Here is a 27,000-nt window from a genome sequence, read left to right as displayed (position 1 = left end):
CAATGCTCTGGAACAGTAAGCTTGGCATCTTCATGGAGAAGGAAAAACAAGGGAGATGGGCGAGACAAAGGCACAAGTAGAGAGTTCGTAGGCCATGCTTTGCTACTTGGGGACATGGGGACAGAAGGAGAAGTGAGGATGCAGGGACAGTCATACTTGACTGCGATTGTTTTCAGCTGGCATCAGCCCTTGCTGCGCCTGACAGGTGCTCAAGCAGACTGTGATGGAGTGTTTTGGAAAGGTGGTTCTCAATCTTCAAAGTGCATGGAAATCATCTGGGCATTGTGTTACAATGCAGATTCTCATTCAGAAGGCCTGAGATAGGCCCGTTATTCTGCTTTCTAATGAACTCCAAGGTCATGTTGATGATGCTAGGTGAAAGGCACCCTGAGCAGGAAGGCTTCAGGCTTCCTTAGAGACCTCTCTCTCCTCTCCAACCGCCCTCCCCCCCCCCACCCCCGCCCACTTAAGGCATCAGAATGGGAACAGCCATGTGTCCCTTTCTTTCTTCTTCACGGTTCGTAGTACCGTGGGAAGGCTTTTCCCTGGTCTACCCATTAGCCCACCTGAAACCACTGCGATCTCCTAGAGGGCTGGTTCTTGGTAGATTTCCAATTCAAATTTAAAAAAAAAAATGATAGAAGCTATTTAAAGCACTTTCCCTCCAAGTGCCTTTAATGCAATATTTTGAGGTTGTTCTGTCATATGCTATTTACAAATTGGATGTTGTCTCTGAGGGAGAATAATCCTTGTTAAATCAAAAATTCCTGATTTTTCACTTTTTATTTATTTACAGAGTTATGTTTGTCTTCATTGGGAATCCTTTAGGCTGCAGAGGACAGACACTGAAAGTATTTGTCCCTCTAAATATGAGGAATTCTTTCTAAATTATGCTAAATAATTTAAAACTAATTTCTTCGTGGGAAAAAAAGGCATTTTCAAGTGCATGTATAGAAAGGTAGTAATTTGACTAAAACATTGCCTAAGCAAACTGGGAACAACAGGGAAAAATAAATTTCTCCTCTGTGATTAATCAACCTTGAAGTCCTAAGTATTTTTTACTATTCTGTACAAATACAGAGCAGGGGGGAAGGAGTCTAGGTCAAGAGGACCACGTTGCTGAATTGCAAGAACATCACGTGAATTTATGGGCTGCTTAATAACTGATGATAGAGAACAATGTCCATGCTCTAACGATTCTACTTTAATATTTTCCCTCATTTTTAGGGATGTATATTGTTAAGAGCAACATTTTTAAGATATTAATGGGTATAAGTTCTGCTCAGCTACCTACTACAGGTGTGAACCTTGGCAAATTGGTTAGACCCTTCTGAGCCTTGAACCCCTCATCTGTAAAACTCTGGATTCTAGTAGTACCTCGTGAGGTTTGTGACAATTAAATAAGATGTGCATGTAAGTTGTAAGCATGGCATCTGGTACCATGCTTCAATAGATTTTAGGCATTAATATTAGTAGTACAATTACTAATTATTATTTTCCCAAGAAGAACAAATCCAATTCAGGAAGAACTGGTTGGCACGGCCTTCAAAACATATTCGTGATCTGAAGCTCATACCAGCTGCTAATTTGCTTGTTTATTTCATTTGATTTTCCTTCACAGCACATAAGGGAGGTGGGTGGCAGAGGCTTAATTTATTTGTCCCTTTTTTTGAAAATGTGGGTTTTGGCTCTCGTGCTATTTTGAGGCATGGCCTGGCAGTAGCATTGGGGATCTGCACACTTTAGGGCAGTGGGAGGATTGTTAGCTCTCCTGGTGGCTTGAACTTGTCTCTTTTCCCAAGTGATCATCCTAGGTGTTAGATTGCCAGTGCTGCCAGCCAAAGGCCTCTCCTCCCACAGATCTGGAAACACATGAAAAGAGCCATGACTCATGGGCTACAACTTTTTCAGCTGCTTGATAGAAGCACTGATAGGCTCAGCTCCCATGTTTTCATCACCCCACAGGCGGGCTGAAGGGGAAAGGGCTCTTTGGTTTTCAAATAAAGTGCTTCCCGAAGATAGTTGAGAGCAGCCGAGAGATACCATGGAAAGGTTAGGATGATGTTCCTGTTCCTGTGCCGAAGTCAGTGGAAAGGATGACCTGGGGTGGCACCAGGGTATCTTCGGATCCTTAGAGGTATGGCATTTGAAGTACTTTCAAATCTTTCTTTACAAACTATCAGAGAGTCCCTGCTTTCCTGCATTTCACCCAGTGTACTTTGCACATTTCTCTAGTAGCCCTTAAATCACTGTGTTATCTTTTGTTGTGGTTGTTGTAATTGGCCTCCTTGCCTTCTGTGGACTGTGTGCTCTGTGAGGGCGGGTCCTCAGCCTTTTGAATCCTTGGATCTCCAGCTCTGAGCTCAATGGTGGTAGACAATAAGTGCTTAAATAGCTGTTGTTGGCTACAGGGCTGGATGGACTAGTGAATGGGTGGGTGAATGGATTAATGGCTACACTGATGAAATTGGGGAAAAGAAAATGCTCCAGTGGATTGTGGTGCATATGGGAATCTCTGTGATTATTGGATGGATATTTGGTGGGAGGAATTATTGATTAAAAAGGACAGTTCTGAAGTTCAGAAAACTTACTTTGCTGTCAAACTTAGATTCATAGCACTTAGCTTCAGAGCAGCTATCTTGTCCATAAAACACCAAGCAATATTAGGGAGAATTTAAAATGAAAGAAGAAAGTGTCCTGAAAAGTATAAATGGATGTCTGTGACAGCCATGACATTTTAAATGAAAATTAAAACTGATTTGCTTTATTGAAAGGTAATATATATTGAATCTGTGGGAGATTTACATAGACAGAAAGCTTAATGTTCCATTGAGAAAAAGTGATCGAAGTTCATCCATGCACTCATTGAAATAGTGTTTGTTAAAGACTTACTTTGTACTAGATACAATGGACCAAGAGAAGAATTGATCCACATCTCAGTCCTCTGGGGCTTCACAGTTAAATCAAGAAGTAGACACATAAAAAAGTAATGGTAGTAGTGGGAAAACAGAGGTATGATCAGGGCATTATGGAAACATAAGAGATGGGTACGTTTAACCCTGCTCAGAAAAATCCAGAAAGAAAAAGATGACATCTGAACTGGAATTTGAAGGATGTGTGGGAGTTTCCACGACAGGAAGGAAAAAGAGGTTGCTCATGTGCAAAGATAGAGGGGCTAGAGAGGGCAGGGTGCATTCTGGGAAGTGCAATGCTTTTGTATGACCACTAAATTGGGCTGTGGTTGGGGGAGGTGAGTAGTTGAGATCAGAAGGACAAGTAGAGAAAATCATTCAGGACTTGTACAGCAAACTATGGGTTCAAGATTTATTCCTCCATGTATATAACACATAACTGAAGAATGTGGTGATCAGTACTAATTGCTTTTCCAAATATTGAGAAGTAAGGCCTAAATATTCTATTGTAGTTCCACTTTGACAGGTGGAAAAATATGTGTTCAGTGGTTATGTAGTCCTGACCTCATGTACTTTTAGTTCTTTTGGTAAAGGCAATTAATTAAAAATATAATAATGTGATTTAACTCTAAACCCTTGTGTCAATTTGATATATGTAATTTTACAAATCGGAAAAATTCCCTGGGAAAAATACCACCAAGGTTTTATTTTAGGCAACATGGAAGAGTTCTTATACTCAAAATGGAGTAATTGATAAGGTCAGGAATAAAATCTAGGACCCCTGGGGTCCTGCCCATTGACTTTCTTGTGCGACCGTCCAGCTCAATAAATGCATAACCTGCAGACCTGGAAGGGGGTGTTTTATCTTCTTAGCTGTGTCATGCAAACTCTGTTCTATGGTGATGTGTCACCAAGTTCTCCTGTGTAACTTTGAATACCTGTCTTACAAGATTTTCCTTTCCTTACCTCAGATAACTTCATGGATTTTTTTTGTAATTTAGTTTAAGATTTTCTTCATCTTTAACCAAAGAAACGTTTAATGAGACTTCATCTTAAAAATCAGTTTACCCAATTCTGTCAGTGCATTAGAGTAATCACTGTAGAAAATCAAAAGACGATCTTCAGAAGCTGCCTAGATGTGTCTGCTATTAGTTTGACCTGTATTTTTAGAGTCCCTACATGTACAGCCTTGTGTGTTTGTATGTGTGTGGAGGGTGTGCACAAATCACACGAATATTGGCAAATACTCACATAGTGAATACAGTAGTCCCCCCTTATCCATGCTTTTGCTTGTACTGCTTCAATTATCCAGAGTCAGCCACAGTCAGAAAATATTAAATGAAAAATTCCAGAAAGAAACAGTTCACAAGTTTTAAATTGCATGCTGTTATGAGTAGTGTGATGAGACCTCTGGTCATCCTGCTCCATCCCACCCAAGATGAGAATCATCCCTTTGTCCAGTGGATCCATGCTGTGCATGCTACCCGCCCATTAGTCACTTAGTCTTAGTTATCAGATCAACTGTCACAATATTACAGTGCTTGTGTGCCAGTAACCCTTATTTTACTTAATAATGACCCCAAAGCAGAAGAGTAGTGAAGCTAGCAATTTGGATGTACCAAAGAGAAGCCTTAAAGTGCTTCCTTTAAGTGAAAACGTGAAAATTCTCAAGTTAATAAGGAAAGAAAAAAAATTGTATACTGAGGTTGATAAGATCTATGGTAACTTTTATTATAGTATATCGTTATAATCGTTTTATTATTAGTTATTGTCGTTAATATCTTACTGTGCCTAATTTATAAGTTAAACATCATCATAAGTATGTATGTGTGGGAAAAAACATAGTATACATAGAGTTTGGTACTATCTGCCATCTCAGGCATCCACTGAGGGTCTTGGAATGAATCCCCATGGATAAGGGGGGACGACAGTACTGCATTGTAAGGCATTAGTCTAAGTGCTTTTATGTTAATGCATTTAGTCTTGTGTATAAAGTGGGTACCTTTGAAAATCCCCATTTTATAGATGAGAAAACTGAGACTCAGAGAGATTAATAAGTAACTTGCTCAGATCATGAGCCAGGAAATGGAGGAGCCGAGAACTGAACTTGTGTTATCTGGGTCTAGAATCTGTGTTTCTAGACGCTGTGCTGGGCTCCTGGGGTCCACAGTGGGAGGACAGGTCCTGTAGCCATATGGAAACTACTTCAGGAATACAGAGGAGGCAGAGAGTCAATATCTGAGGTGATCATGAAGGGCTCAGAAAAGAGGAGACACTGAAACTGGGTCTAAAGGAAAGGTGAAATTTTGTCAGGTGGAGGTCACAATGACACTGCAGGCTAAGGATTGCCGTCAGCAAAGGCAGCAAGGGGGAAGAGCACAAACTTGGAGGACATCATACGAAACAGTTTGTCAGGAGTGGAGGAGAGATTGGATGTAAAAGGGAGGAGAAAAAGTTACTAGAAGGAAGTTGTAGCAAATTCTAGAGAAACTTAGAGCCCATATGGAAGAGGTTGAAATTCATTCTGGATGTGAAGGCTTGTGATTAGAAGTTTTATTTAATTTATTTGTTTAAGCAAAGGAGTAAAATGTGGGCAGCTGAATCAGGCAGCTATGCGTAACATTGATTAAATGGACCATGGGAAAAATTTGAAAGGAAAAAAAGCTTGTTATTCTAATGGATTTAAACACTTCAACAAGAACAACAAAAACAAAATTAAAGAGCAGAGATTTCTAAAGAATCCTGACTCTGAAATAAAAAATGAGACAATCTGGAACTGTGCTGTAGCAGAAAAGCTATAGTTCTGAAGGTAATGTCTTGCCCACTGTACAGAACAGGATTTTTTGTGCCATCTGGAAATCTGGAAGGAGAATCCATTTTTCAGTTTCTTCCTGAACTTTGAAGCCATGAGTACCACAGTTCTTTAACTTCTCCTCTGTATTTTGATGATAGGCTTGCCCAAGATAGATGTACAGAGGGGCACAGTTAGTACATTATTTTCAGATGTCTGTGGCTGTCCTGTGGTGTGGAAGGATGATATGCGTGCTACTGTGAGCTGGACGTTAATAATGGTCTTAGCTTACTCAGGGCACCAGGGACCAGGAGTGACTGAGCTAGGAGAAGACTCCCAGTCAGTAATAGACATTCTCACCTAAGTCTTTGTAGTTTCTGAAGAGGCACAGAGCAAGGATCTGAACCTAATTTGGGTTTCAGCTCTCTGGTTGGACATCCAGATATCAAGAAAAGCTATGAGGCCACAGGCATCCAGACATCAAAAAAAGACAAGAAAGAACCCACAACATATACATCCAAAGAGAACTCTACAGTAGAGAAGAGAAAAGGCAAACCTCTGTCGGTTCTACTTTAATTGGACTTGAAATTAATTGGACTTGAAGTGTAATCAAATGTACATTTTCTAGGAAGCCAAGTTTTGAGAGAAATCTGGGAGATTTCAGGTTAGCTCTGGAAACAGCAGCATCTGTGTGGCCTTTTCTTTCCATTAGGTGGGTCACAATTAGTTGCATCAGAGAAAATGGCAGGAAAACTCATCTGGAAGTTGTAATGTTTTGAGGTGATCCTCTGAGTCAAGTTTACTCTTTGTAAAACATTTTACTGTTCAAGTGATATGCTGCATTTAGATGACAGCCTCCTTACAATGCCCCAAAGTCAGTGGTCCTCTGGGGGTATTTCATCAAATGGGGACTTTTGGGTGATCTTCATGCCTCATTTCATTCAAGAGGAAGCTTTAATGAGCTAGAATTTAGGAAACATCTTGAAATGATACATAAATGGTGAATACGTTAAAGGAAAAACAGACTGAGTTCAAGTGTTATTAAACTACATCCGGTTTTAAAATTAATATTAAATTACTCAAATATGAGAATATAAGCTGGTGATGGAAGAATGACTACATGCTTCTGTATTTTCAAATCCTTTCTGATCATCTGAGATGCTGACCCTCTCTTTCCGCTTTGAATGTGGCTCTGGGTTCAGTCAGCGTGTAAGGAACAGGATTATCAGGGAGCCTGGCAGGCTAAAGCCTTTAATCTTAACCCAAGGGTGCTGCCCGCTACGAGTTAGTCCAGGTGCTCAGAGAGAACTGCTGATAAGACCAAAGCTTTGCTTTGGGTTCATCTATGCCATTTTACTTACTTTTTTCTTTTGCCTTTTTTTAACTTTTTTATTTTGAAATAATCTTAAACATACAGAAAAGTTTTAAGAATCATACATAGAGTTCCTGTATCTTCTTCACCTGGAATCAACTATTTTTAACATTTTGCCACACTTGCTTCATGATTCTCTATTTATTACACATTTTTTTCCAGAACCAGTGGAGAGTAGGTTGCATAATTCATGCCCCTTCACCCTTTCATTACTTCAGTGTGTATTTCCTAAAAGCAAGAATATTCTCTCACACACGTTTATTAAGGATGACCCTTTAATTTGCCAGTTGTCCTAATAGTATTATTTATATCGATAAATATAAAAACCTAGGATCAGGTATTGCATTTACTGTATTAGATCTTTGACTAGCAGCAGAGGCTACAGGGCGACAATTTTCAAATAATGTTTGGAAAGGGGCCATGGGAGAGTCAGATTTATTGAGTGCCTTTTTATCCTCCAAAGTGTTATGCCTGTGAAGTAGTCTATCAGTCAGGGTTCTCCAGAAAAATAAAGCCAATAGGATATGTTATATCCTAAAGAATATATATATATTATATATTAATTATGCATAATTAATATATATGTTAATGTATTATGTAGATGTGTGTTATATATAATTAGACATAATATATGGTAATGATGGTAATAACAATACAAATATTGTTGTGAGCACAATGGAAATGCATGAGGTTTCTTAGAAACTTATGGTGTCACTATTCCTGGTAGGATTTAAGCATGGTTGGGAAAAAGAATGAGATGGGATTTATCTTTGCCTACAAGATTTTTAAATACTTTCCAATTCGTATATATATAAATATATGAGAGAGAGATGAATGAACACTGGGGCCAAGCAAGTTCAAATCCCATAGGACAGGCCAGCAGGCTGGAAACTTTGCCAGGAGTTGATACTGTAGCGTTGAGTCTGAGGTCTGCTGGGCAGGCCAGTAGGCTTGAAACTGAGCGGGAGTTGACACTTTAGTCTTGAGGCACAATTTCTTCTTCCTCAGGAAAGCTCAGTTTTTGCTCTTAAGGCCTTCCAACTGCTTGCATGAGATCACCCACATTAAGTAGAGGGTAATCCACTTAAAGTCAACCGACTGTAGATGTTAGCCACCTCTACCAAATACCTTCACAGCAGCTAGTTTAGTGTTTAGGTAACTGGCCTAACTGAGCTAAACACAGAAAACTATCAGAGGCAGAGATCATCACCCACATTTACACATGAGGAGTCTAAGACTTAGCCTGACTGTTTTTGCTAAGGCCCTCACTATGCATGGCTGAGCCAGAATACAAACCCAGTGCGTCCCACTCCAGAAACCTGTGCTTCTTCCATGGCACCCTTCTTGCCCATCTTCAGCATGGAATGATTTCGGGAAGTGGTAAGTTTCCAGTCACTGATGGTATGCAAATATAACCTGAATGACCAGCTAGCAAGAATGTTCCAGAAATGATTTAAGCCTTAAATAAAAACTTGCACTAGATAGCTTTTTAAGTTCCATTTGCCTTTATGAACCTATAGTAAGGGTTTCAAAATGTGTTTTTGGGTTGTTGTTTTTCTCTTATTGGAATATAACATTTTTATGCACAAATATTTTCTCGTTCACTTTGTACCTCCAATCAGAATAGACACATAGATTGCACCCCCCTTTTTTTCCCTAGAGCGTACATTATTTAGAGTTTTCAAAGCAGCATTTCAAACTAGTGCTACTCTTCGGCAGATCTGTTAAGAGGTCACAGAGAAAATATGAGACTTTAGAGAAAAGCTGTGCTGTTCAAAATAAAGTGTAAATGACTTTTATGTAAATCTAAATTTTATATATCCAAATGAACCATTTATATCCTTTACTTTAATTCCAAGGATGACTTCATGGCTCAATTTTTTTTTCTTTTTTTATTTCACAGTAGAGCTGTAAATCAGAGCCCATGGTTTATCTTGACAATTTATCCGCAACATGAGAAAAAGTTTCCTTCTTTCTAGGGCGTTTTAATTAATAAATAATAATCATAGAAGTAATATTCACTAAGCATTATTAGGTGTGAAGTCCTGTGCTAAGTGATTTAGAAGCATTATCTTAATTATTCCTCATAAAAACTCAAAGAAATAAGTCCTTTTACCACTTCTATTTTAAGAAAAAAGAGCAGGCACAGGAAAGATTAAATAATCCAAAAAGCAAGATCCTACCCAGATGATGTGCAGGTGGATACTTTGTTTTCTAATTTTTGCTTAGTATCTTAGCATAAATGGATTTATTTTACATATAATTCAAATTGGCCTTTAAAAATTTGTGTTCATATTTCTGTAGATGATGGAGCAAAATAAGTGCCTGGTCCCTAATCACCAGCAGATGGTTGCCAAGTTAAAAAATCAATTTATGGCCTTTTAACACCAAGTCCAAAGTTTTCCAATTAAAGTACAACATCGTCTAATAATAAAACCCACTGTTATGACAGTTTAACATATGAAATTTTCCATTGGTTAGCAAATATTAATTTTCCATATTGCAGTCTATAATTACCATCACTGGGCAATTACCTGGTTCTTTGCTTGAGTAACATGTTGTCATCTAATTTTAAGGCAGGTTATTTTTTCTCTAGGGGTGTTTTTCACCTGGTAAGGAACAAAAGGCAACTTCTTAGTCTGATTTGAACTCTAAAGGAGTCTTATTAGAAACATGGAAAGGGCTATTTTTTCAGGTTTCACTGTAGTGAGATTTTGTGGATACAAATCTCCAATGTAGCGGAGGAAAGTCCTGTCGGATTCAAATCCACAGGTAATGATTCAAATATTTCTGTAAATACGATGGAAATGCCGTGAGGTTTCTTAGTAACTTGTGGTGTCACTATTCCTGGTAGGATGTAAGCAAGGCTGGGAAAAAAGAGTAACATGGAATTTATCTTTGCCTAAATTTTAACATGCCTTCCAATTCAGATACTTGTTAATCCTGTTAGTCTTCACTTTTATGTAATATACAGGACTCCTTTTGTTCCACTTGCCATTTTGAACAAGTATAATTCCCATTTTATAAATTACTATGTTGTGTAGGGATTGAATGGTATAAAATTGTTGCTGTTTTTACAGAATAATCTAATCTTATGTAGTTCTAGAACTATACATGATGGAACATTAAATAAAGAGTGCCAGTGATAAAGCAGTCAGTTCTAGGGCATCTTGTTGCATATGCTCTTGTATCATACTCCTACTGGTGCAGTAAATCCTTAAACACCTACACCTAGAATTTCTGATGATGACATAGGGTTTTGATGGTGCCACAGGGGCTGTTACCAAATTCTGCTCAGATAGCATTCAGTGTGGAAGTTATTCTGTTACCACTGAACATCCAGCATTGCAGAGAAAGCAGAATGGGAGACTAAGGGAGAAGCTACCCTAAGATAAGACAACAATTCCTTTTAGAGGATTCATGAGAGGAGAGAAGCTCAAGAAATAAATCCATCTGTGCCACAGCTCGTAGGAATAGAGCTGACTAGAGAGAAAGGACTCTCTGCTGCAGATTTGTTTGAATATATGTTTCTCCCAGCAAGAATTAAACCCGTGTGTCTCTCTCAGGTCCACACACAACTACTAAGGATAGCAAAGCATCACAGCCTTCAAAGGGTCTGTCTCACAAGACTGAAAATCCCTGCTCAACTGTGATAAGACACTTAAAGTGGATCTGAGTGTCTTAGACAGAGAGGCTAAGAAGTCTCTGAAGGTAGTATTAGAAGTTCTAATTCACGGGCTGGCCCACTGGCATAGGGATTGGATTCACGCATTCTGCTTCAGCAGCCTGGGGTTCACAGATTTGGATCCCAGATGTGGACCTATGCATCACTTATCAAGCCATGCTGTGGCAGCATCCCACATACAAAATAGAGGAAGACTGGCAACAGATGTTAGCTCAGGGCCAATCTTCCTCACCAAAAAAAAAAAGTTCTAATTCAGTCCCCATTCTCGTGCCAGTCAGGATAGCATTTGGAATAGAGAGAAGCTTTAGCAGATGATACAGAGATTTTCCAAAACAGAATGAGTTCCCTTAGGCAGTTCAGCCTGTTTCACCAATTCCCAAGTGAAAAAAAAATATTGAAAGTTACCATCTGATCCACTCTGAGTAGTATATGTGGTCTTTGTATATATAATTATACATACATTCACTCTTTCTGACAACATATTCATTATTGGCTGGGATTGTTACCATCCACTCTCTGAGTTTATGGAGTCTGAAGATTTTTCAGGGCAGGTCCATCCCATGTCTAGTATAAGTGTGGGGGCCCACGGCTCATTCTTGCTCTTATAGGTGTCTGGGGCTTTGTAAAAATGGAGTGCCCACAGGAGACAATATTGCTGACATCCTGCTAAAATCTGTGGAAAAGTTAGTCATCATTTTTGCTGGGTGGTACGATTTGTGAGAGTCAGTTACTGGTGCAGATGGGAGGGTCAACTGGCCAAGGCTTTGGAATTAGACAAGGGAGAGTCTTGCTCTAACTGGGGCTGGTGGTTGCTACATATCGACTGAGCTATCCTGTGGCTTCTGGACCTTCAGATAATCTCTCTTTTGGTGTTCTTTTTGAGTTTCACACACTGGTCTTTCCCTTCCTGAACAATTCCCCTTGGACTTTCAGACCAATTTATATCCTCTCCCACCCCATCTGCCTCAACTGGTCTCCTTTTAATCCAAGGAAAAGGCTTTTTCTCTTTGTTTCCTTCAGTGGGTCCGTCTCTCTCCTTCTCTCTCCCTCCCCCTGTCCATTCCTCTTCTCTCAAGAACCTTCTTCTGTTTCTCTGGTAGACCCTAAATGGCTCACAAATCCAGATTCCAAAGTATTACCAAGCAAAATTATCATTCCTTCTCTTACAGGGCTGGGAGAAATTAATCTTAAAACCTTTCCAGGAGGTGAAGGAAAATATTTCCATGACCTTCTGCCAGTACATAGAAAAAGAAGAAAAAGAAAATAATTAGGCTTTCAATTACAAGAGTCTGAATGTATGTATCCTACCATAATCGTATATTTTGGTTTAAGTTAATCTCAGCTAATTCTTACTTTATCCGGATTAAGTGCCAAGTTTAGGACTCTCTGTTGGTATTATAAAAGAGAAATTATGTATATTCTAACTGGCAGATTCTGTCAGGATTCTGGTACTGAGACCAGGGGGATCAGATAAGCAGCACCCCCTACAGAATAACACCTCAATAAAGACTTTCTCATCAGGGTGTGCTATGCAATGCAAAAAAAAATTCTGGGGAAGGTAAAAATTTTAAATAATAAAACAAAACCCATACTCATTTATGTGAAAGACAAATAAAGGCAATAGAGGACCAATCCTCCTGTGATTTTCTTGTCTCAAAACTTGAACGTCTTAACTTATGAAATATTTACTACATTGTTTAAAACGTCAAAGCCATGCATTCTGTAGGCTTCCAGGCTTCAGAAGAAGGAGCATTTCCTCTCAGATATGACTTATACACATTGCATAAGCTTTGGTATGGTTGGCAAGTCAGTGAACACACAGATGAGAAGGGGAAAAATAATACCCCAATGACTGTCAAAGATGTTCCCTGTTGTAGCTCACAGCTTTTGTTGGGCTGTGGAATTCGGATTTACTTCTAAACCTCTCTGAAAAAACTCTCTGGTGAGATAGTTGTTAATCTCAATGCATTAGGAAAAAAATTCCTACAAGATTTTTTTTTTCATGAAGCATACATGAGAAGCCTAAATTGAACAGAATATTAAAGAAAGGGCTGCACAATTCTAATTGTCTGGAGTGGGGGTTGTTTGAATAATTTTTAGGCCAGCACAGTTTTCTATAATGGTCTTTTAATATATTTGTATAACAATAAAGTGCCTAATTTAATTTTAGATATCTTATATTTATTTCAGTAGCTCTATATTTGTTCCTGAGTCCTCATCCTTGGAAAAATTAACCGAAGAGTCATAGGGGTGGTTCCTCACTAAGGATGGAAGAGAGATATTTTTCTCCCTTCTTATAACCCTTAGGTAGAAATATGTATTTCAGGAAGCATTTTTACTCCAGTGAACATAGCGGCCTTATTCAGTATTTTTATAGCCTTTGTATTTGTGAAGTGCTTTAAAATGAGCTTGATTAGACACACACTCCATCATCTAAGAAAAAATCAATACAAGGCATCATTCCCACTTGACAGATAACACAGATGCATAATCATAGGGTGTATTTATTAGCAAAGAGGTTAGTTGCCTGTTGAAGTTGGCCTTCCAAGTCAATGGAAGACAAAGGAACAACATTGTTATTCTGTAGTTTCTGGAGTATTGCCTTGCTTGCTTAGCTAGGCGTCTGCATTTTATGCATTAATCAACAACACCATAATCATTGGGAACGACAATTGCACATCAATAATTCATCCTCCAATGTAAGTACATAAAAGGATTAATGTTACATGGGCTCTAGAATGTAGAGAAGGAAAGGTCATTAAATGATATATTAGAACAACCGTGATAACAGACCAACAAATTAAACCCAACAGGAGAGATCAGCATTTGTTGGATAAACCTAATAAAATCTTGTGGTTTATTGATGTTGCTCCTCTATTGGGCAGAAATAGCTCTAGGATGAAATAGCCAGACAGTAAATAAGCATATGGATCAAAAGAGTTGCTGAAACACATGTGGAGATCAAGGTGGCTCAAAGTGAAGTTGTAAGTACAAATTTCAATAGATCCCTCATTGCCAAACATCACACCACCTTTGGAATTATTTTCTGCTACTGAATTATTAAGAAACCAAGATTTTTTTCCTAAGCTGAATCAGAGACTTCTGGTAGTCATAATTTCAGTGAGTCTCTGGGAGGTTGTTTTCACTACAAACATCTTTTAAATCACAAAGGGTTCTTTCTCCTCTAAGGACCACTCTCCGGTAGAGTAGAATGGTCTTTTGTTTTGATGAATTCTTTTAAAAGACCAGTGGATATATGGATATATAAATGTATAAACATATGACTGATATAGACAAAATGATAGATTAACAAGCTCTTGAAAGATTTTGTTTTATATTAAATGTGCATTGAGTCTAATAAATCTAAGACAGGCTCTATGCTATTTTGACATGTAAGATCAAAATGAATTCTACTTCCAGACATCCAATCCAAGAAACTATACAAAGATATCTTCCATAAAATTACTAATTGCTGAATTTATTTTAGAGCAAAAAGAAAACAAAACCTAAAAATCCAACACGGGGATTGATTACATAAAAGCTAATGCTTTTGTATGATGGAATACTATGCAGCCATTAGCAATTATGTTTATGAATAATTTTAATGACTCAGGAAGATGCTTCTCACAATATATTAAGCAAAAGAAGGTAAAACAAGAATTATGCACAGTAGGATATTTTATATCTTTCCATTTTCTATATAATGTATCTAAAAATTCTGGGGGGAAATATACCAACATACCAAAACTTTTTAGAGGCTTTATGTGAAAATTTTATTTTTGTACTTTTATGAATGTTCCAAATTTTCTACAATAAGAATTAAATGTTACCTTAACCAACCTAAAACAGTTAAGATTTTTACTTTGTTGTTATCTTTTTTTTTTCCTGAGGAAGATTTCACACTGAGCTAACATCCATGCCAATCTTCCTCTATTTTTCAGTATGTGGGTTGCCAGTACAGCATGGCTGCTAACAGAGCAGTGTGGGTCTGCAGCCAGGAACCAAGCCCCAGCCACCGAAGTGGAGTATGTTGAACTTAACCACTAGGCCACCGGGGCTGGCCCTGTTCTTATCATTTTAATGAATTGCTTCAGTTTCTCAAGCATGTCAAGCTTATTCTTTGGTGCTTGTGGTTCCTTTTGTCTGGAATGTTCTTTCCCTTTTCTCATGGCTGCTTTGCGTCATTTTACATCTATCCTCAAACATCGCTTTCTCAGCGAAACTTTCCAAAAGTACCCTATGGAATGTACTGAGGCCCCATCATTCTTATCCCATTATCTTGTTTCATTTTTTCCCTGGCTCTACCTGAAATTAAATTATTAACCTAATTTAATCTAATTATTTGTTTAGTTTCTATTGCACTAGTGAACAAATTCATGAGAGCAGCAGAAGACTTGCCTGTCTTGTTTAATTTTTAGTTCCCAGATCCTAGAACCCTACCTGGCATAAAGGAGGCACCAGATTCATATTTGTTAAACAAAAAGAGATGCTCTTAAAAACTTAAATTGAAACTTCACAGTGTGTATATAATAGCTGTCAGGGATATTGGAAAGAAAGGAACTGACATGAACCTACTATGTTTTGACAGTTGGTAGGATGAAATGCATTTTACTTTTGAAGGAGAATATGAACATTAAGAAACTTGAAATAGAAAAATGAAGCAAGGGATAAGGATAACTTATAAAATGAATACCAACAAGTCCTACTCAGATGTGGAGTTGGGTCACAAATCTGTCTCTAAATCAGTGGTCCATATCTTCTTGTATTGGTTATAGACCCCTTTGAAGATCCAGTGAAAGATCTGAAACATTCCCTCAGAAAAATGCTCATGCGTATCTGGTCATGTGCGTGAAATTTTGCTCACAGTTTCTGTAGAGTCACAGACCACCGTAAGGGTACATGGATTACACAGTAAAAGCGACCGCTCTGTCCTGGCTGGCAAACATAATAAATTATCAAGTTTGGGATCCATTGAGTTAAAAATCTCCCTCAAGGGGCCGGCCTCGTGGCCAAGTTGTTAAGTTCAAAAGCTCTGCTTCAGTGGCCCGGGGTTTCCCAAGTTGAGATCCTGGGCACACACCTAGCACCGCTCATCAGGCCATGCTGAGGCAGCATCCCATGTAGCACAATCAGAAGGACCTACAGCCAAAATATTCAACTATGTACTGGGGGGCTTTGGGGAGAAGAAGAAGGGAGGAAAAAGTCTCCCTCAAGAAGTTGGAATTAGTCTAACAAAAGAGTAAAAGTCCCACTTTAGCCTTCCATTGAGAGAGCGCATTGCATATCACATTTAGTCATGTTTTTTCGTTCTTTTTTTTAATTGCGGTAACAGTGGTTTATAACATTATATAAATTTCAGGTGTGTATCATTATAAGTTTTGATTGCTGTGTAGATTACATGTTCGCTACCAAAAGACTAATAATGTATCACCACACACATGTGCCTAATTACCCCTTTCACCCTTCTCCCTCGCCCCTCCCCCTCTGGTAACCACCAATCCAATCTCTGTTTCTATGTGTGTGTTTGTCTGTTCACATTTAGTTATTATTATCTCCAGACCAGGAAATGGAGTTGCAAAGTTGAGGAACTTACAAACTGGGAACGAGCATAGAATTTCACATGAAGTAAAGTCAGAGAGGAATGTTGGTCCTACTGAAGCAGGTCAATAAACGTTTCCTGGGAGAGATGGTGTCTGAGCTATATCTTGAAGAATAGTCATAATAATAAAATAATAGTGTTTATCAAGTGCATTCCAAGTGCTGGGCACTCTACCAACTGCTTTACATACATCATATTTTTAAAATCCTCACAATAATCGTAACTTATAGGAAAAAGAAAAGTTCAGTACCTTGCCCCAGGATATTCAACCAATAAGTGGTGGAGCAGGATTTCAACCCGAGTAAGTCTGGCTGTCTTTCTTTGCAACTGCGGTGTATAGCTCTCCAGCAGGGTGAGATCTGAATCACTAGAAAAGAGTGGGAAGGACGTGCCCAGTGACGGGATGCTGTAACACCTGTATAGATATTACTGTGAGTCTAGAAATAGCTAAGTAATTTTGAGTACTAAGAACAAGACGCAAAACAATTTCCTCAGGCTGTACATAAATCTATTTTCACAAATATTTTGGCATAAAATTGAGAGGAAGAAGTATCATTTTCCAAGATAAGTAATGGATGGACTCGTAAATGAGGAACTCTAGTATATTTGGATTTGACATGAATTTGTCTATTAGATCGGGTGTTCCTATTGGTTGCTTGTAAAATGGTTGTTTGAGTGACAGCCTTCGAGGAACTTTATCTTCTAGCCGAAAGTAAAATTGTCTTTCAGTAAAAGGACAAATTTCTTAGCAGCTTTACAAATAAGTTAAAGATGGATATGATGGAAGTGGACCCTCTCTTGATATTTAAAGTGCCTCTAAAAGCTATCAATTGCTACGAACTTTAAGATTTTTCTTCATTGAGTGTCATGACGATAAGTTCTTTGCGCTGGATATGAAATAAATACATATGTGTCTATCTTTCATCTAGGCAGATAAATCAACCGCCCTGAAAGTAGTCTCTTTATTCTAGAAAACTGGATAGAGTGTATGAAGAAATAGTTGAGAGGGAGTGGTCAGGGGCAATCTTTGTGCACATTTTAGTTATTTTTAATGCCATTTCATTGCCGTATTCCAATAATACTGTGGAAACAGCCCCAAATATAAATGTTCTTTCATATATTCTGACAAATTTTAGACATAATAATAGTATTATTAATATTAATGTTAATAATACCTAAAATCCACTAAGCAACTATTATGTACCAGGAAGTATACCAAATCCTTAAGTATATTATAATTTAATTTACAGAGTTATGCTCTGAGGTAGCCTTTTATGATCTCAGTTTAACAAAGGAGGGACCAGAGACTTGAGAGCAGGAGGGGTTGTTAGATCCCCCAGGCTACGTGGTTAAAGTGGAGGAACTGGCATTTGGCCCTGGGTAAGACTGTTTCCAAAGCCTGGGATTTTAGCTCCTACTATCTTAATCAATCTTGTCATTTGAATTTGAGAGAAGATTTTCTTTGTTTAACAATTATTTAATTTCCAGGAGGAACTGCTAAAACGGTTACAAAAATACAATAATGCAAGTAAGAGGGATCATTTAGTTTACTGCAGAACATACACAAGAATATATTTACCTATTGATTGAGCGAAGGAAATAAGCAATGTTGCCTCACTCACCTACCATGACAGATTACCATAAATTCTGAAATAATTGGTATGCACCAGTCTTTGTTTTCAATTTACGCAAGGTCAAGGGTCGTGCTTCCATTGCATTTGTGACGTCTCATTGTGCTTAGCACAGGGCCCTGCAGAGTTAAGTGGTCAAAAATGCTTGCTGACGCTTTTCTCATTGGACACTTGTCAATATCCTACAGTGTACTTTTAAGATTTAATGAGACTGTAATCTCATAAAAAGAAACGTGCATCTGTTCTAATACCCCAGGAAAATCAATATATGTACTATAATGACTTGAAAACATCCATTAATTTTTCTCTGCTTTATTGAGGAAAATAATAACTATTTTTTGAGCAAGATGAGACATGACGAAGTTCAGTTTGATAATTGTTCTGAAAATGCTTACTTGTTGCTTACCTTTCATTTCAATAGGTAGCTTATAAAAGCTTTATTCTTTAAATGCTAGCTTCTTTTGTTTATTTATTTTTAATATGGGGAAATCGAGACTATCTGTTCAAGTCACTCTATAAATTAATGCCCTATCCTATTTGGGCATTATTCATGATAATTTGGCTGATTCATGATTTGAATTTGTATTTGGCTGTATTCATGATAGCTTCCATATAGGCATAATTAAATACCAGGATTCCCTCATCGTGTGCTATTACTACTCACTGTATAACTCTAACTCTCTGTTATTAATTTCCTCACTGGTATAAAGCAGAAGTTGAAAGATCATTTCTAAGGTTTTTATAGAGTGTATTTTCTGATGTTGTTCTATCATGTATTATTTATTACTACATATATTACATGTAGTATATATTTTCAGTAATTGATCTGATTTGACTGGATTTTGTCTTAAAATATGACTCATGATTCAAGATCAGACTAATTTTGGCTTAGAATGGTGTTGGGGAGGAAACACTTCTCCTCTCCCCTCCTAACTTCCTCTCACTGGTCTAATAATTGAATTGACATAAGACACATTAACAGGAGAAAATCAAACAAATGTTTAATAACATGTATACCTCCTGTTTACATGGGAGAGATCCAGGAAAACTTAGTATCTCCCCAAAATGGCCAAAGCCACCACCTTAAATACCATCTTCAGCTAAAGATAAAAGACAGTGTTGGGGGTGAGGGGAAGCCAGTTATTGCAGGTTACCAAGAAAGGTTGTGATGCAGATTTAAGTCTCTGCCTTCTCCATTGATAAGCCTTTCTAGAGATAAAGTCATCCCCCTCTTCCAGGTACAGCTGAGGGAGACACACCCTTACAAACGGCGATTTCCCTTTCAAATGTAAAAGTCTTTTACAAAGGGTAACCTCTACATGGTTTTCAGAGTTTCTTCCATGTCTGCTGTTTCTTAAAATTAAAAAGCCTAAAATAATCCTTGTGTCAAAGAGACATATCTTGGGTTGACAAGTTCTGCTGCCCTGTGGTGGAAACATGGTCTGCTGAATTCTCTCAACTATGGTTCCTATTTTTAAATAATTTACATATTCATTTGTGAATTTGGGCATTAGACTTAGGGGTGCAATTTGGTATGCTCTAAGGACATTTTTTCTCTCTTTTTTTTTTTTTGCTGAGGGTGATTCGCTGTGAGCTAACATCTGTGCCAATCTTCCTCTATTTTTTGTATGTAGGTTGCTGCCACAACAAGAGGTATAGGTCTGTGACTGGGAACTGAACCCAGGCCACTGAAGTGAAGTGGACTGAGTTTAACCACTAGGCCACAGGGCTGGCCTCTGTTCTAATGACATTTTTAAAAGTGGTATGCCATCTTCAGAGTAAGATGTTACAGTATGGTTTGTTTTAAAATTTGTTGATTATGGTTTCTTAACCTGCATTCCGTCTATGTAATAATCTCTGTGTAAACCATTTCAAATGTTCTTTAGGAACGTAAAGAAGTGTATTTAAATAGTTTTCATTATAAATGTTTGTGCTTGTTCTGAAAATTATCTATTTCCAGGGCATACAAAATTACGTGATCGCAAAGAGATCTAGAATTTTAGAGTGGAAGGAAGCTTGTGGATCATCTACCTAACTCCACATTTTAGAGAAAATAGAGGAACTGAGGTTCAAGGAGATTAAGTGTTGGCCAAGGTCACATAACTATTTAGTGACAGAACTTGTATAAAAATCAAGATTTCCTCTTTCTTTAATATTTCTTCCTTCTACTTCCCCAATGAGAATAACTCCAGATATACAATCTTGCCCATAAGTCCTGTGCATATTTTGCAGCTCTGTTTTTTGGTATATACACATTTAAGATTGCTTTATCTTCTTGAAGAATTGACCCTTTTGTCATTATATAATGTCCCTTTCTGTCCGATCTTTTTTAAAATTCTGAATTTAACGTGTTATTAGTGTATGTGTTAGGTATTATTACATATTACATATAAATATATAGTATATTAATATATGTTAATATAACCATTATTGCTTTCTTTTAAACTCTTTGGGAAATATAATTAAAAATAAAATTTCCTGCCAACCCAGAAAGCTCCTTCACAAAGGTAGAAAGACAATAGTTTTATCATTGAATAAGCATTAAGCCAGAATGTGACGTGCATCACAGGCAATCCACTAAAGAGATAACAAAGACAGAAAGAAATCTATCCCTTTAATATAGCCGGTGAATACAATCCCATGTTTTCGGAATAAATAACTAATCCTCAAGTAAGAGGACTTAACATTGGGCACACACAGTTCATCCTAACGAGGGTGACAATCTGTGTTTACTAATTGCCTTTATCCAAATGAAAATTAAACTTCTCATTCTTTAGGACAGGAGGTAGTTCTGCAACTACCCTGAGAAATTAAGTCTCATACCTTGGAAACTGGGAGATAAGAGCAATATCTTCTTTGATGATTACATTTCAAAGAGATGATTCCCAGGTTCCTGTAAAAAAAGATTCCTGAGTGTTTACACTGGCAAGAGGCTTATTTAGTTTTAAAAAGATTTACATACATCTCAAAGGGGCAGAGAAAGAAATCAGAATTCCAAGTTTTTAAAGTAAATGCTCCAAGAAAAAGGAGGGGGCAAGGAAAGTATATTTTCCTTTTTGTACAAGGGAAAATTCAATTTTCTTCTCTTTTAAATTTGTATTCACCCTTATAGAAAGGGTAAATACTCCAGGTGGAGGTGAAACCCAGGTTTCCCACTTGGCCTTTGTTGACCCCTGAGGCGGGAGTGCCCCATTACTGCTGAACAGATTGGGAGTTCTTGCTCCCCACTCCGTCTCCGCTGACACCATGGTGGGGGTGGCCTCATCACCACTGCGGAATGGTGAAAGCCCTGACTCTCCGCTAGTCCTCCTCTGACACCCCCTCAAAGGGGAACAGGAGGGGTACCTCATTACTCCTGGTGGGAGTGGGATGCAGAATCCTCACGTGGCCTCCACTGGCACCTCGTTATTGACTGACAGGGATGAAAACCTCAGCTCCCTGCTTGACCTCCTCTGACAGTACTCTGTGGGGTGTTGGGTGACCTTGTTGTAGCATCTCAAGGGTGGGGGGCTCGCCTCCCCACTAGCCTTTGCTGGCATGAGTGGAGGTGCAGCCACAGATTTTTCTGTGGTGTTTGGCTGGAGTAGAGCAGTTATTTTCTCCAGGTTCCCTGCCCTGTGAAGCTGCCCCTTTCCTGATCCTTTCTCTAGAGAGCAGACTTTTGGGGGAACTTTTTGGATCTGCACCTATTGGTGCTTCTGTGTTGCCAGCTTCTTCAGCTCCAAGTCTGAGATATATGGGATAAAATGAAAACCCAGGGAACTTACCACGGGCTTAAAGTCCCTCGCCAGTGAGCCTGCTGTCTGCTTTCAGGGGCTTCTTCTGTTTGTTTTGGATATACTCTACAGGGTTTTTATTTGGATTTAGCTGGAGAAACAGGGAAAGATATGTTCGCTTTATCTTCCCTGAAGCAGAAGTCACTCTGCATCTTCTGAAAACAGTGGCATGGAGGTCTTTGTATAATGAGAATTCAAAAGGATGTTGCTAACGTCCAAAAATTCCAAACCCATTACTTGCCTAACCACTAAATTGGAAGGTCCATGAGGGCAGGCAATTTTCAGTTTTTTGGTGTTGGTGAAAAATTGTCCTTATAGTCAGGCTTTTCAGATCTGAGAGTGAATGTTGAAGTGAAGGATAATAGTTACGCACCCAAATGTTACCCCACCCTTCAGAATATTTGTACCATTATTGTTGAAAACTTAAGATAATTGTTTGATCAAAGAAAAAGTGGCCCCCTTTTGTTTGATTAAAATTGCCTATTACTTCAGGAAGAATTTCAAAGGATTTCTCTTTTAAAATCTAAAACAAGTCAAGTTAATGGTAATGATAGGAGAAGAATTTTTGCTTCTGACTAAAAGAATGATAACCGTTTTTTTCCTTAATGAGAACAGTAAGTAAAAATAATTATTCATGCATGCTTGCCATCTCATTTAGCATTGATATAAAATTCTCTCCAATAAAACTCAAGTAGGTTTCTTTTTTGCAATGTTGGACTTCAGGAGGTTTATTATTTCCATTACGCTGTGGAATTTGATTATTCAATCAACCTACTTCAATCCAGAAAAATCTCTTATGGCCTATTAATTTAAGGAAACTTCTTTGTAAAGCGCATGATTGTGAAATGAAGAAGAAAAGAAAAAAACGAAAGCTTATTCTTATTGCTTTCCTTCCTTCTATTTTTATTCTCTGTTTTAAATAATTCCTGTTGCAATTCACTTGCCATAAGCTCATTAAACAGATTTTTAGCCACGATTATTCTAGAAACTTGAATAATAAAGATTAATATGCTGGATCCAAACTCAATTACTGGCATGAGCATATCAAATATGTTAAACTTCCTTTTCAGCATAAAAAGTATATTTTCACCAGAAGAAAAGTACATTTCTAGGTTTAGTTTCTCTAGAGGGTTTTGGGTAAAACTTTAACATTTTCCCTATGATTAGAATAGCCATATGGACCATAATCATTTAGGAATATATATATATATATAGTATGCTGAAAAAGCATTTCCCAAAGTAAAATATACTCTGCTTCTTATTTTCCTAAAAAATATCTTCCCACAAATCATGTAAGTAAATATCTGGCTGTGCACATTCGTGTGTGTACATGTTTGGGGTTGGGAGAGGAGGTGTTCTAAGTGGCAACATAATCTGTAGTGGCTTTAGAAGACTTACTGTTTGGCTATCCCTTTTTATTATTAGATTAATAATAACTATCTCCCATCTTGGGATTCCAAAAGTTTGTTGAGGTCTGGATATCTAATTCTAGTTTGTTTATAAAAATTGCTATTTCTCAACACTAGCATGGCTATATGAGAAGCCTACCTTCATTTGTTGAGTCAACGCAGGAACTTTTTTTTTTAAAGATTTTATTTTTTCCTTTTTCTCCCCAAAGCCCCCCCAGTACATAGTTGTATATTCTTCGGTACATAGTTGTATATTCTTTGTTGTGGGTCCTTCTAGTTGTGGCATGTGGGACGCTGCCTCAGCATGGTTTGATGAGCAGTACCATGTCTGCGCCCAGGATTCGAACCAACGAAACACTGGGCCGCCTGCAGCGGAGCGCGCGAACTTAACCACTCAGCCACAGGGCCAGACCCCAACACAGGAGCTTCTAATGAGCACTAAATGGAAGTGACCCTGAAGATTACACTCACACTCACCCCACTATTCTATAATGATAGGTATCATTTTATTTTTCCTTCTTGATCAAGTCAGGCTTTTATATGTGTGTAGGTTATATGACTTCCCACGGGATTTTATGTTAGGTGTTTGGGGTTGCCATTTTCTGCTCCCAAATATCTCCCTAATGGCACTGACATCATGCCAGATATATCTTCTGATAATTTGACTTCTGACAATTTGACTTAAGACTGTAATGGCCTTTGTAATATCAAAATTTTTGAAGTAGGAAGTGGGTAATATATGTAGCTGCCCAAACTCTGTAGCTCAAGTTTGTTCAATTTATTAGGTCATCTGTCATTTTTTCACAAGGGATGGGGCAGAGGACAAAGATATTAGGATAATATTCATGTTGTTATATCAATAGAGATATGACACACATACATTTTAAATATCATACTGCCTCTTTTATGAGAAGGATAAGTCGTTAATTTATTCTCTTGATTATGGAGCCATAAAAGACTAAAGAGATCATTCCACATTTAGATGACCCTAGGGATTTCCCATTGAAATAGATGACTAGTTACTAATATTCAAAGCAATGGAGTTGACACAGCCTTCTTTCCAACTGTCATTACCTTTCAGCCTTTTTCTGTGCTGAGTTCTCTGGAAAAGGTGCCGTATAGAAGGGAAATAATTTTATATAATCATATATTAGCTTGGGGTTTGAATTTGAGAATGTAAGGGTGATGCATGTATTAAATTTACTTTTTACTTTTCTTTAAATATAAACGTTAAATATTAACATTGAAAATAGTAAAGAAACAAATAAGTGTAAGGGGTAGGTCTAGACATGTAAGTAAAGCATGAGAAGCATCCTTTTGGTGAGATGTCTAGCAATCAGAGTATTTTTGGTCTTTTCATCATAAGTATGCTTAGTGTCTTCTACTAATCATTGAAACTGAGTGTCTTCGTGATCTCATCTGTAAAATGGACATAATGGCTCCTGTTCCTTACTTATCTTACAAGAATATGGTAAAGGACAATAGGACTTTTCAAGGAGCCTCTCAAAAACCATTAAATAAATATGAATTGTGCTATATCTATGCAGAAATATGTCCTTTGAAACCCATTAAGGAAGAGAGTGTTAGATGCCTTAGAACTCCATATAATATAATATCTAATGCTGGTTTCTAAAGTATAAGATTGCTGGAGACACTAATATTATTTTCTTTTTAATCTTAGAAGTTGGGATAATTACTAAATTCCAGATTTCTCACTTCCTTTTAATAAAAATATTTGTAGTTTCTTTAATGTGTCAGAGTCCTCTAGTATTTATAATTTTTAAATGCCAATAGAAAACTAATTTTCCCACATCACTCTTCTAAAAATTCAAATTTACTTGGAAACGGGTTTCAGACTTCTCTACACAGAAAAACTCTGTCTTGTGGATGTACTACTTTAAGCGTATGCTCCTAACTCCATCAATGTGCAGGCCCCCTTCAACCTCTAATTCAATGATATCCCTGCATATTTTTATTGTTTTCTTTGAACATAGAGGTGGTATCCTTCTTTTTCACCAAGGATAAGCTCTCGATCTCATTGTTCTCTATATTCAAACTTTCCGCTGTTTAACTCTGATCTGTTTTTCCAACTACATATTCAGATCTCCATGTTATGTGTTTTCACTGCCTTGTATAACAGCAATTCAAGAAATGTGCTGAGTAAATAATGGCTATAGTTGAAATTCTGTTTACTTGTCAGAAAAGCATGATTTGTTTCAATAGTTAAGTTGCTTTGTCATCCTTTTTATTTGTTAGTCTAACCCTACAAACCATTAGAAACAAGCAAGAAAATATGGTGGGGAAAATTTTGATGTTAAAATGTATAAAACATGCTTAAGGTTAGCAGCAGTAGGAATATATGAAATGTTATAGGGAAGAAACAAAGTACAGGAAGATGGAAATAAATGGGTATGCAAATCCATTTCCTGTAGAGGAAGATGAATTTTACAAACGAAAATTATTTCCAAATTAATTTGTATATTTATTGCAATTCAATTAAAATCTCAGTAAATATTGTGGTTTTCAATAATGAAAAATTAAAAATTTTTAATCATAAAAACTGAGTGGTAATATTCAATATATCTTAAATTAGTAAGATGGAGATTTGCCCTATCAAGTATCTAATCGCATTATAAAGCTATAGTAATTGAAATGTAAGATATTAGGTTAAGAAAGACATTAGGCCTCAGAAACAGAGCTGATGGAATCATTTCATGTAGAATGAAAATGACATCTGTGTCTTTCTCATTCTAGTTTTAGAAATCTGTCAACACAGTTTTTGAATAGCTTTCCTAGTTGCGTTTACCTGTTTTATTTTATTTTTATTTTTATTTTATTTTTATTTTTATTTTTTCAAGGAACGAGTTCTCGAATTCATTTATCAATTCAACTGTTTTTCACATTTTAATTAATTGTGTTCTGTGTGTATATAAATATATATAATTTTCTTCATCCCTTTCTTTCATTAAATTTGTTGAATAAATTTTTTCAAAATTCTCCATTATAAAGCTTAGTTTTCTTTGTTCCTTTCATTATGTTGTCTAATAAAGAAAGCTTTTAACACTATAAACGTGACATTACGAAGATACTTGGTTATACCTCATAAATTTTTCTATAAAGTCATTTAATTCTTTTTACATCTAATACAACCTGCAATTATGCAACTGTAGTTTGAATTTTCCCTTTAAACCCAAGAGAGTTGAGAAGGGATTTTTTATTTGTTTGTTTGTTGGAATTCCTGTTATTAATTTTTTTATTGCTTTTAGGTCAGATCACTGCTTTGTGCAAGGTGTTCTTTTGGGGAACTAAATTAAATTATTTTAATCTTGCAGTAGACTCTATTACCAGCTTTTATCAATGGACTATGGACACATGAAAAAAAGGTCAACTGTCTATTAGGATGGCATGTAGTTCAATGTTTGTTTCATCCATCTTAAATTCCTATGACCTCATTTCTCATTTTTTACTTGGTCTACAAAAAAGCTGAGAGATAATGCGTTAAATTTTCATACCAATAATATGTTTCTATTTGATTATCATTGTGTTTTTTACAGTTTTGTTGTGCACTCTTCGATGTGAAGTTATTCAGTCGCAAGTTTTGTGTTTCGTGTTTATTCATATATACTTTCTTTTTTATGTTTATTTGCCTTATTTTTTGTCTAAAATGAGTCCTGCCGCTGCTGGTGTTTTTTTGTTCTTCATCTTCTTTGCTTCTCTGATGTTTGTTCCTACTTTTATTTGAAGTCATTCTCTTGTAAACCATATTTATTAGGGTTTTCTTTTCTTTTTCCTTCTAAAGGTTTCAGAGACTTTTATTGGGAAATT

At 37.2% G+C, this 27,000-nt stretch overlaps 1 protein-coding gene across 7 annotated transcripts in view; it reads left to right on the top strand.

Moving 5' to 3' along the window:
* The window catches only part of LINGO2 (leucine rich repeat and Ig domain containing 2), a 1,108,249-nt gene that overhangs the window by 830,736 nt on the left and 250,513 nt on the right, over positions 1–27,000 (top strand). Inside the window, exon 1 of one of the 7 annotated variants that reach the window (XM_070248731.1) lies at positions 1,859–2,137. The exons of the other annotated variants lie outside the window; for them this stretch is intronic. The gene's annotated coding sequence lies outside the window, so the exon portion shown is untranslated. Of the gene's footprint in view, positions 1–1,858; positions 2,138–27,000 lie in introns of those variants that run through there. 7 annotated transcript variants of the gene reach the window in all.

The sequence above is a fragment of the Equus caballus genome, chromosome 23, assembly GCF_041296265.1.
Source record: "Equus caballus isolate H_3958 breed thoroughbred chromosome 23, TB-T2T, whole genome shotgun sequence".
NCBI lineage: Eukaryota > Metazoa > Chordata > Mammalia > Perissodactyla > Equidae > Equus > Equus caballus.
Note: the sequence above shows the minus strand (reverse complement) of the source record. Positions and strands in the feature narration are given on the sequence as shown.